Genomic DNA, 10,293 nt, shown 5'->3' with positions numbered 1-10,293 from the left:
CCTATTTTAATAAATATGGATTGGTGAATAATTTTAATGAGTTGGGTTCAATTTAATCAATAAGTTGTACCTAATTTATTTCAAACCTTTGTATTTGTTTAATTTAATTTAATTAGTTTAATTCTAGTCTGATTTGTCTACTAATTAATAAATCGGCTAACATCATTAATCAATCTAACTTAGTTTTAGCCTTTGTGTTTACATTTATTTTATTTGTTAAGTCATAATAGTTTAAGTTGTTTTTTGTTAGTTTGTATTGTAATTTTGTATCATGTATATAGGTTTTATTTTAATTGAGTCAAAATAATTTCGATAGTTGTTGTAATTAGATCGAGTTGTAATTTATTTATCGTTGTGTCGGCATGAAATGCCTGGTTTGTAATAGGTAGATCCCAACGGCTCCCCCATTCCCCCTTAAGCCTTGTTTGTTTGCTTTACATGTTGTTAGATCAATCAACCCGCATGCTAAATTACAACTTTGACAAAGTTAGTTTAGTTGCATCTAAAACGACATAGAAATTGTTGTCACATGATAGGGTTAAAACAATGTTTGCATTTCATATATCGTAGTAGCTATGACCTTGTTTGAACTCCGACACTTGACTTAGTAGAGGCCGTTATTGACGGGCGGGGTTGGGTGTCCTTATGGGCTTCCCAACACGTACCCTCACCCCTTACTCAAGATCTATGGTTTGTGGATCCGTCTAAATACCATTGGATTACGAGAGTCATTCAAATCGAGTGATATAGGGTACAAGTCTTTATCTTTAATCACTCGTAGTCGATTGGCTTTATGCTTTTCGATGAAAGGTGTAAAGTTGACTTGAACGGTTCCAAGTTCCCAAAAAACTTGGTGGCGACTCTAATATGTCTTAATTCGATTCGAAAGAACCTCGAGTCGATTATGCCTAGTGTGGATCCCGCGGACGCAGTTCCCGAGGGCCTTGTCCACAGATCGTCTGAGAAATGCCCTTGTGCTAGAAGGAATCCTCTAATTGCCTTGCAATATTGAGAGGATTATTTGTGAGTTTTTGCTTAGATGAGAGATCTAGGTTTCAGAGAAAAATAATCTCCAAAACCCTAGTTTTTTTACAAATGAAATGCTTAGATTAACAAAAGAGAGAAAGCCTCTCTTTTGTTCTTGTTGATTCGGCCAAACCGAGTCCAAGGGAGAGGAATGGGCTTTCATTTCCTCTTCATCTTAACTCGTAGTCCGACATGTAATTCGCTAAGTGTATATGACGCGGTTTCATTATAAACTGTCATCGGTTATCGGTAATTAAGGCATCAACTAATAATACGGGTTAGTTGAATTATTAATACATGTCCGACAAAGACAATATTGTATAATTATATTCAATATACATTTAATTGAATATAAACGCTTATATTCAATTTACGAATCAACTGCTTAATTCACCTTAGCCATTATTATTTAATCCGTATTAAATAAAATATCTCAACATCACATTTTGACGAATTATTAGTCAAATAACTCAGGCTAACTGGTTAGTCAATTTTTGGCATCTACATGACTGTATTTTCATACCGTCACATCTCTCAAACGTATCCTATAGGTGTGACTTTTAGGGACCAGTTGATCACCGCCATCTGTATGACAATAACGTCAAACTTATCTAGCAAGCCAACCGTTATTGATAAACGTGGACCAACTGATTATGATACAAAAGTATACCCTTTGATCCTTTTAGAGATTTATAAGTCCTTGCACTAACTGTAAAGGACACCAGCCCCAACAAGCTCCCACTTGTCCGTACAAGTGTATGTGCAATGACGTTATCCGCACTAACTGGAGGACACAGCTCCAACAATGTCATCGTGTCATTTACTTTTACTTCTCTTTAACCTGTATTTTATTCAACCAAAAGATGTTCTTTTGCTTGGACAGTGATAATTTCAGAGGACAGTGAATCTTGTAAAACAATAGAGGGCCACAGTGGTCTCAACTCTAGGTTTAATACTGTATTATGTATGTCACTTATTTTTTCAGGGTATTCGATCTTTGAATTACAAAGATTCTACTCCAGTGGACGAAAATGAACTCTTAAAGAAGGAATCTAATAAATGAGAAATTTGTGGTCTTTATGATGTCAGACTCAACTATTCATCAACTGTAAGTTTACAGTACTCTGAAATGTAGGTTTAATACTGTATTATGTATGTTATTTTCAGCTTTTTCGTGATCATCCTTCCTTTTTCCTTTTTCTTTTTTCTTGCAGGAATGTGACCATCTCTCTGAGTTACATGATGACTTACTATCACATATTCTCTCTTATCTAGCAATGACTTCCGCAGTTAGGAGTAGTATCCTAGCGACTAGGTGGAAAGACCTCTGGAGGGATGTTATCATCATGAACTTCTCTGATACTGAGACACCGATGGATTTACCTAGCTATATTAGGCTTGTCACCCTGACCCTACAAAATAATAGAGCTAGAAAACTTAATAGGGTGGTGGTAGACGCATCTTATGTGTCTGGGGAGGTTATGAACACCTGGTTCACTTACCTCTCGACCAGAAATATTTCAGACTTGACCCTCTTGGCAAGGCCATATATGGGCTACCGCTGTGTTTAAAATTACAACTACAATGAGCCACTTCCCGATTGGGTTCTAAATCTAATTTGGCTTGTACAATTGGAGTTAAATGGGTTTATGATAAGGAAGGCAGCACGGTTTGCTAATCCCACACTACTACAAATGCAGGCAACCACAACAGCCCTTTGACAACGCTTATTCACGAAAATCACCAAAAGACATTGTAGAATGGATTGCGCGAAATTTTACTAAACTTAATTACAACGGTTATGTGTTGTTAACCGTTGTTATTGGTTTTAACAACGGGTCAAACTTGCACAACCGTTGTTAATATAAAAACTAATAACAACAGTTTACTCTGTAATACATTATAACCGTTGTTAATAATTTGGCGGAAAATTAGTGAAAAGTAATTACAACGGTTATATGAGAACCCATTGTTAATACTTTTTAACAACGGTTGACAAAGGAACCGTTGTTAATATATTATCTAATGACAACGGGTTTATGTGTAATAACTGTTGTCAATACTTTCAAGCAAATACCATAATATATACCACATAAACACATATCAGCTACAACCACAAACACAAACACACAACCACACTCTTTCTCATCGTCTCTTTCTCATCGTCTCTTTCTCATTGTCTCTTTCTCATCGTCGCTTTATCATCTCCGTCACTGTTGTTGTCATCGTCTCTTTATTTCTCTAATTATCAGGTATATATCTATCGCTTTATGGTTTTAGGTTTTGTCATCTCCGTCATTATTGTTCTTTCTCTAATTATTTTATTTGCTGTGTTTTTCTCCATCATTGTTCTTTCTCTAATTATTCGCTTAGTTTTTCTGCGTTTATTAGTAAAACAAATTAAATAAAATAAAACAAAGAAGATGATGGAGATGATAGTAAAACAAATCCACATTTAACATACATAAACTTAATTAATTGATATATATACATAAACTTAATGCATTGCCAAAAATACATTTCTTAGATGTTCATATAGGGATGCATTCTCTTCTATGAGAATCATCCTCTCCTCCTTTGCTATTTGGATGTTTCGTTCCGCAGATGCAATATCTTCATATAGCCGCATTATCTGCGGCTCTAACAAGCCATGTTTTTTGGCCCCCTTGAGTGCGATCCGAGCTTGCTCAAGGAAGAGCCGTTCTTCCTCTCGATTTTCTGCAAGCGGCGTATGAAACTTTTGTTGTACTCGGTCATAATGCATGTTAAACGAATGGTATCATTCATTATTGAAGGAAGTTTGGAGTTTATTAGGTTTTAAAGATTTAGGGTTTGGAGTTTAGGGTGGAGATAGTGATATAATGGATTGGTTATTGAGATAGTGGAATGAATTTATAATTAGTATATGTGTCGTTTGAGTTGTTTTTTAATTAATTTGTTTAGGGTTTGATGCTTAAATTAATACGAAGTATATTTTTGTTTAGGAAGTTGTGCCATATCCCTGTTTCAAATCTTATAACTCTTCGCATTCCATATATTGTGTCCTTTCATGCAGGGATTTTGGCAGTAATAATGCATCTAGTAATATATAATTAATTGATGCAGGAGGGATTTTGGCAGTAATGATTTGTATTTTTATTTTTTTTTAAACAATAACAACGGTTATTTAAAAAAAACCGTTGTCTTTAGTTATAACAACGGTTTTTTCTATTGTAACCGTTGTTATAACTTTCCCACCAAAAATTAGTCAGACTTTCCACAACGGTTATTTAAAAAAAACCGTTGTCTTTAGTTATAACAACGGTTTTTTCTATTGTAACCGTTGTTATAACTTTCCCACCAAAAATTAGTCACACTTTCCACAACGAATGACTCGTAACGACAACGGTTTTTAACCGTTGTTACTAGTTTTCACAATGGGTTTCTTAAAAAAACCAACCGTTGTTAAAACCTTTAACAACGGATGCTTTAACGACGTCCGCTTTTTTATATAATAACGGTCTTTAACCGTTGTTATACCCTATATCCGTAGTAGTGCCACCAGCCTTACCCGTTTGAAATTGGTGAATATTATTTTTCGTGATAGCCCAACGGTTTCAAATATGGTGTCTTCTTGCCCCAATCTTATGCACTTTGAATTGTATTGCTGCTATGGGGTCTATCCTGGGTTTTCTATCGAATCGAGAATCCAAACATTACAACAAATTGACACTTGCGCCACAGTTAAATTCGTGGCGCAAGTGTTAAATTCTCGTGGCTAATACATTTAGCCATGGGAAATCAGTCGTGACCTAAGTGGTCGTGGTTAAAATTTAGTCATGGGAAAAACTGCAACGTGGCTTAAATTAGCTTATCTAGCCACATAATTTCCCGTGGCCAAAATTTCGTGGCTAAACAAATTTCCCGTGGCTAAAATCTTTTTAGCCACAAGTTAATATCGTGGCCAAATGTAAAAATTCCCGTGGCTAAGAATGACTAGCCACGAAACAATAACGTGACAAAAAGACAAAAAATCCCGTGGCTAATCATTTCTAGCCACAAAAAATTAACGTGGCAAAATCTATATTTTTCGTGGCTAGCAAATTAGTAGTTAGTAAACACTAACGTGGCTAAAAGTATTTTCCGTGTTCATTCATTTATTTTGCCAAATGAAGACCTATGTGCTTGTGGCAAACAAATATCGACCAATAAATTAAATAAATATACATGAAAATAATTATTTTTTATAATCAATAGTACTAAAAGTGTAACATACTTCTTTCTAGTCAGAGGAGTGGAAAGTAGACATATGGTTGAAATCGAAGCCAATGTCATTGCTACCCATCTTCCACTTCCTTCTCAGATCAGACGTATTCGAGTAAGCTCTATTTTCAAACTGCACTACCGTTCTGATCTTTGATAAGTCTTTGAGTAAGTCGAAATATCACATTATCTGCTGTGTGGGTGCTCTTCTTGGATATGTTATTGGGTCAGGTTATCTGTCATCGCCACATTTCGTTGAGGCTCAGACTGTGTTGGTTCAGTCTTCTCAAATAATGGGGTTCGCTAACAATCAGATTGCTCGAGTAAAGACTTTCGTGTGGGAAACGCTTGATGCAGCTGTGGATGAAGCAAAGTCATATTCCTTGCAAACTGTTCGGGTCGGGGTACGGGAATTGGGTGCCTGGGCTGCTAGCTCGCTCACTTCGTCAATTGTTAGGGGTTACAAGTCAATTCGTAGGGTTTAGGGTTCTTGGGTGGTTCTTCGGTGGTTCTTGTCTTACTTTCTAAATCATGAATTTGTTCTCAATGTCATGTTCTTGTCATGTATTTAATAAGGATGTTTGAAATTCTACGAACTTGAATCGAATCTAGCTTTTTTGCTCTTTGTGTTTCCAATTTTGGTTTGTTCGTGGTATGAATAGAGTAGAGAAGCAATGTTTCATAAATAATTTTATGCTCAAGAATAAAGTTTGTTTCTTTGGTTTGCTAGAGACCAAGGTTAAGCCATGTAATTATAATAAGGTTGTGAATGTTTTTAAGGATTGGAGTATCTCAACGAATTCCCGTCTTCACAAAGGGGGAAGGATCTGGGTCATGTGGAAGCCTAGTATGGTGGATATTATGTTCCTGGAGTATCATGCTCAATATGTTCATATGGAGGTTATAGAGAAAGCTTCCCAGTGTTCCTTTCTGGTGACTATGGTATATGCTTCTAACGATTTAAAGGAAAAGGAGAAGCTCTGGGGGAGTCTGAGGAGAATTGCCATTGGAATAGTGGTACCATGGGTGATTGGAGGGGATTTTAATTGTGTGACCCAAAGTTCTGAGAGGCTTGGAGGTAGGGTTACAGATGCTGAAACTGAACCCTTTAAGAATTGCATAGAGGATTGTGGTTTCCTGGATATGCAAGCTACTGGTGTGTTCTACACTTGGAACAACAAGCAAAAGGTTTGAGTCAAGAACTTACAGTAGACTTGATAGGGTATTCCATAATAGGGAGTGGATGAGAGCTAAGTTTTAGGACTATTTTGCTAATTTCTGCTGAGGGGAATTTTGATCATACTCCTTGCATAATTCGAGAGAAAGTTAACCATTCAAGCTCAAGCAGACCCTTTAAATATTTTAATATGTGGAGTAGAGCTCCTAACTTCAGGGAGGTGGTGAATAATGGGTGGAATCATTTAATTCAGGGAACCCAAATGTTTCAGCTTGTGAGAAAGCTAAAATTACTGAAACCTGAGCTTAAGCAATTGAACAGAGATTATTTTTCTGATATTGAGAATAAGGCTGATATAGCCTACGCTCAATTAATTCAGATTCAGGAAGCATTAATTCATCAGCCTGGAGATTAGAAATTAATACAACAAGAACATGCTGCTAATGAGAATGCTAGAATTCTTCAAACAGCCAAGACTGAATATTTGAAACAAAAAGCCAAGGCTCACTGGTTGTCTGAGGGGGACTCAAATACTTCTTATTTTCATGGGATTATTAAGGCTAGGAGAAACTCCAATTCTATATATCAAATTAAAGATCATGAGGGGCAGTTACACAAGGAGGAAAAGGATATTCAGCAAGCTTTTCTGAAGTATTACGAGATGTTACTGGGTTCCAAGAGTAGTACCATACAAGTGAATGAAGCCATTGTCAGGAAAGGTTCTCTTTGCAAAGAAGACCGTGCTCAGATCCTCTTATCACCAGTAACAAGGATTGAGGTAAAAGAAGTTATGTTCAGTATTCCTAATGATAAAGCTCCTGGGTCTGATGGCTATTCTAGCAAGTTTTTTAAAGACTCGTGGAATATTGTGGGGAATGATGTCATTAATGCTGTAATACTCCGTATTTATAAGTCTTGGGGTACTCTATCGAGTAGCCCTTACTCTGTCGAGTAAGGGTAAGTTGCGAAATAAAATAGTTTCTGACCTGTTGGGTACTCGATCGAGTAGCTGGGGTACTCGATCGAGTAAGGGGTACTCGATCGAGTACCTTGGGTACTCGATCGAGTGTCCGGTTTTACTGGAAGTTTTCTCGGGTTTTGTTAATTATGCGATTAAGGTATTTAAGTATCGTCGTCATTGTTTTAAATCACTTTTACAAAACCTAAAACCCTGTTTAAGAGAGAAAGCAACAAGTTCATCTTCCTAATCGCATTCTTAGCAATTCCGGAGGTTCAGACGGTCAGTTCTTGTCGTAATTCGTATCGTTGAGTTCCTTGCGTCGAGGGTAAGATCTACGTACCCTTTTTATTGTTTTTCCCTTGATTTGGTTAAACCCTAATTTAGAGATTGGGGGTTTTTGTGTGTAGTATGTGATGTGTAGCCTCTATGTGTTATATGATAGGAGGAGGGTTCTTAGAAGAGGCTTTTTGATACGACTATTGATACCGTCTCTGTTGTTGTGCTTTCCGGTAGGATTTCTACTCGTATTAGTCCCATAATGGGATATTGGTTGATGTATTGTATTTGGTTGTTTGATATAATAATTGTATTGTGATTGTGGTTGTGATCGTTGTTGATGGTTCTCGAGATGCGTTCTCGGCTGAGTGGGGTCACTTGCGGGAGTGGCTTCACGCCCTAGTTTCGCCCTTCGTGGAACCCGCCACGGAAGGGGATGTGCACATTAATGGACAGGTTATCGCTCACTATGTGGAGCGGGGATTTGGTGGGTACAGTGCGGTCCCCCAGGCTGGCGGCGGTCCGGTGGACGATCGGGATTGAGATGATGGGAATGGTGGTGGTGTGTGTGTGTGTGTGTGTGACAGTTCAGCTGTCTGTTTATCTTATTGTCATTATCTATATTGATTGTGTGATTAGTACTGACCCCGGTGTTGTTTTGTAAACCTGCGGTGATCCATTCGGGGATGGTGAGCAGATATTGAGCGGTATTGAGATGAATCTTGGGATAGTGGGATGCCACGACATGATGATAGGAGTCTTCCATTTGTAGCCTTTAGTTTATTTACATTTCAGTTAGAACAGTCATTTGAGAATAATGTATCGCACTTTTGGTTGGTTTTATGGATTGTAACTATTCGTTAAATTATTTATAATAAACGTTGTTTCTTTATTGTTGTTTGATTATCATTGCCTCGGGTAACCGAGATGGTAATGTCTTCATACCTGAGTGGTCCTGGTAAGGCACTTGGAGTATGGGGGTGTTACAAATGGTATCAGAGCGACGATCCTGAAACCTGTAACCAATGAACTTAATGAACATAGGGAGTCAATTAAAATGAACCCGAGGTAAAAGTTGTAGGAGCTAGTGCAAAGGCTTGGGAGACGTCCTAAAGTCGCAGGGGTCGCCCTACAACTTTGAACCGGTCACATGGGGGAAGTGTTTGTCGAGTCGTATGTGTGTTTGGTTAACTTGTTTACGAATGTGATGGAATGCGTTAGTTGTTGGATGTTGAAGTAGAAAGTTGAGCATGTGAAAGAAAATGGTGATATGAGGAAATTTGTTGATGAAATGATAGCATGTTGAATGTTTTACAACGTGGCAATTAATAGCATGATGAAATGATCTCGTAGATATAGAAAAGATGTGTAGCATGATTGTTATGATATAATATGTGATTTATAAAGGTTAGCATGTTAGCATATGACGTAACATGCGGGTAGCTCTTACGAATTAGTGTTACTCGATCGAGTGGGACTGACTCGATCGGGTGGGTTTTGGCGATTTTGAGTCCAGAATCGAGTTTTGGGGCACTCGATCGAGAATAGGGGGTACTCGATCGAGTAGGGTCACTCGATCGAGTAGCCTAGATACTCGATCGAGTAGGTAAGAGATCGGAAGGTCTGTTTGGGTCGAAGTTTGGGTACTCGATCGAGTACGTGGGGCACTCGATCGAGTAGCCCGTTACTCGATCGAGTGTGTTTGGGAACTCGATCGAGTGGGTTCGGGCAGCGTGTTTTCGTGTTTTGAGGTTTAGTACGTGTGTTTATGTTTACCCTTTCTTATATAGCTTCAAGATGCCGCCCAAGAGAAACGCTTTGTATGCGAGAGCCGAGCTCATGACCGTGGATGACATCGTTAAGATGTTAGAGCACCAGGATGCTCTTCCGAGACCCCGAAGAGAGTGAATGAGGACAAGGATAAGAATAAGGAGAAGGAGGTTGATCATTCTAAAATCGGCCTCTATATTGCGAGGTTTAACCCGAAAGAATACAAGGGGTTGGGGAACCTAACCTTCTTGATAGTTGGCTGAGAGAGATGGAGAACATCTTAGACTTGGTTCATTGTCCGGATGAGATGAGAGTGGAACATGCCGCGTTCTATCCGAGGGAGGCGAGGCAAGTGGTGATATTCGGTGAAAGTGAGTGCTAGGGAGATATATGCAAGCCAAGGCTTACCTGCTATACCTTGGGAGGAGTTTCGTAAATTTGTGAGGAAGGAGTTTGTACCGGAACATGTGAGGAGTAAGATGAGAGAAGAGTTTGATGGTTTTAAGATGATTTTGAGATGTCCGTGGTGAGTACTACAGTTTGTTCAATGAGAAGTCTAGGTATCTTTGAGGACATGGGTTTGAGTGAGGAGAATTTGGCATTGAGGTTTGAGAGGGGGTTGACCACCAAGATTATGGATAAGTTACCCGTGGGGATCCTTGCGATGTTAAGGAAGCTTATGAGAGGGTGGGAGAGCGGAGAGGTTGGTGGAGATGGCTCGGGAGAGGTCTGGTGGTGAGAAGAGAAAGTCGAGAGCGAGGGTGGTGGCCAATCGAATCACAAGAAAGGCAACCACAATCGATCTAAAGGATTTTCTTCCGGGTCCGGGTTTAGTCTTTGG

Source organism: Silene latifolia, chromosome 4 (genome assembly GCF_048544455.1).
Source record: "Silene latifolia isolate original U9 population chromosome 4, ASM4854445v1, whole genome shotgun sequence".
NCBI lineage: Eukaryota > Viridiplantae > Streptophyta > Magnoliopsida > Caryophyllales > Caryophyllaceae > Silene > Silene latifolia.
The sequence above is the reverse complement of the archived record's forward strand: the minus strand, read 5'-3'. Positions refer to the sequence as shown.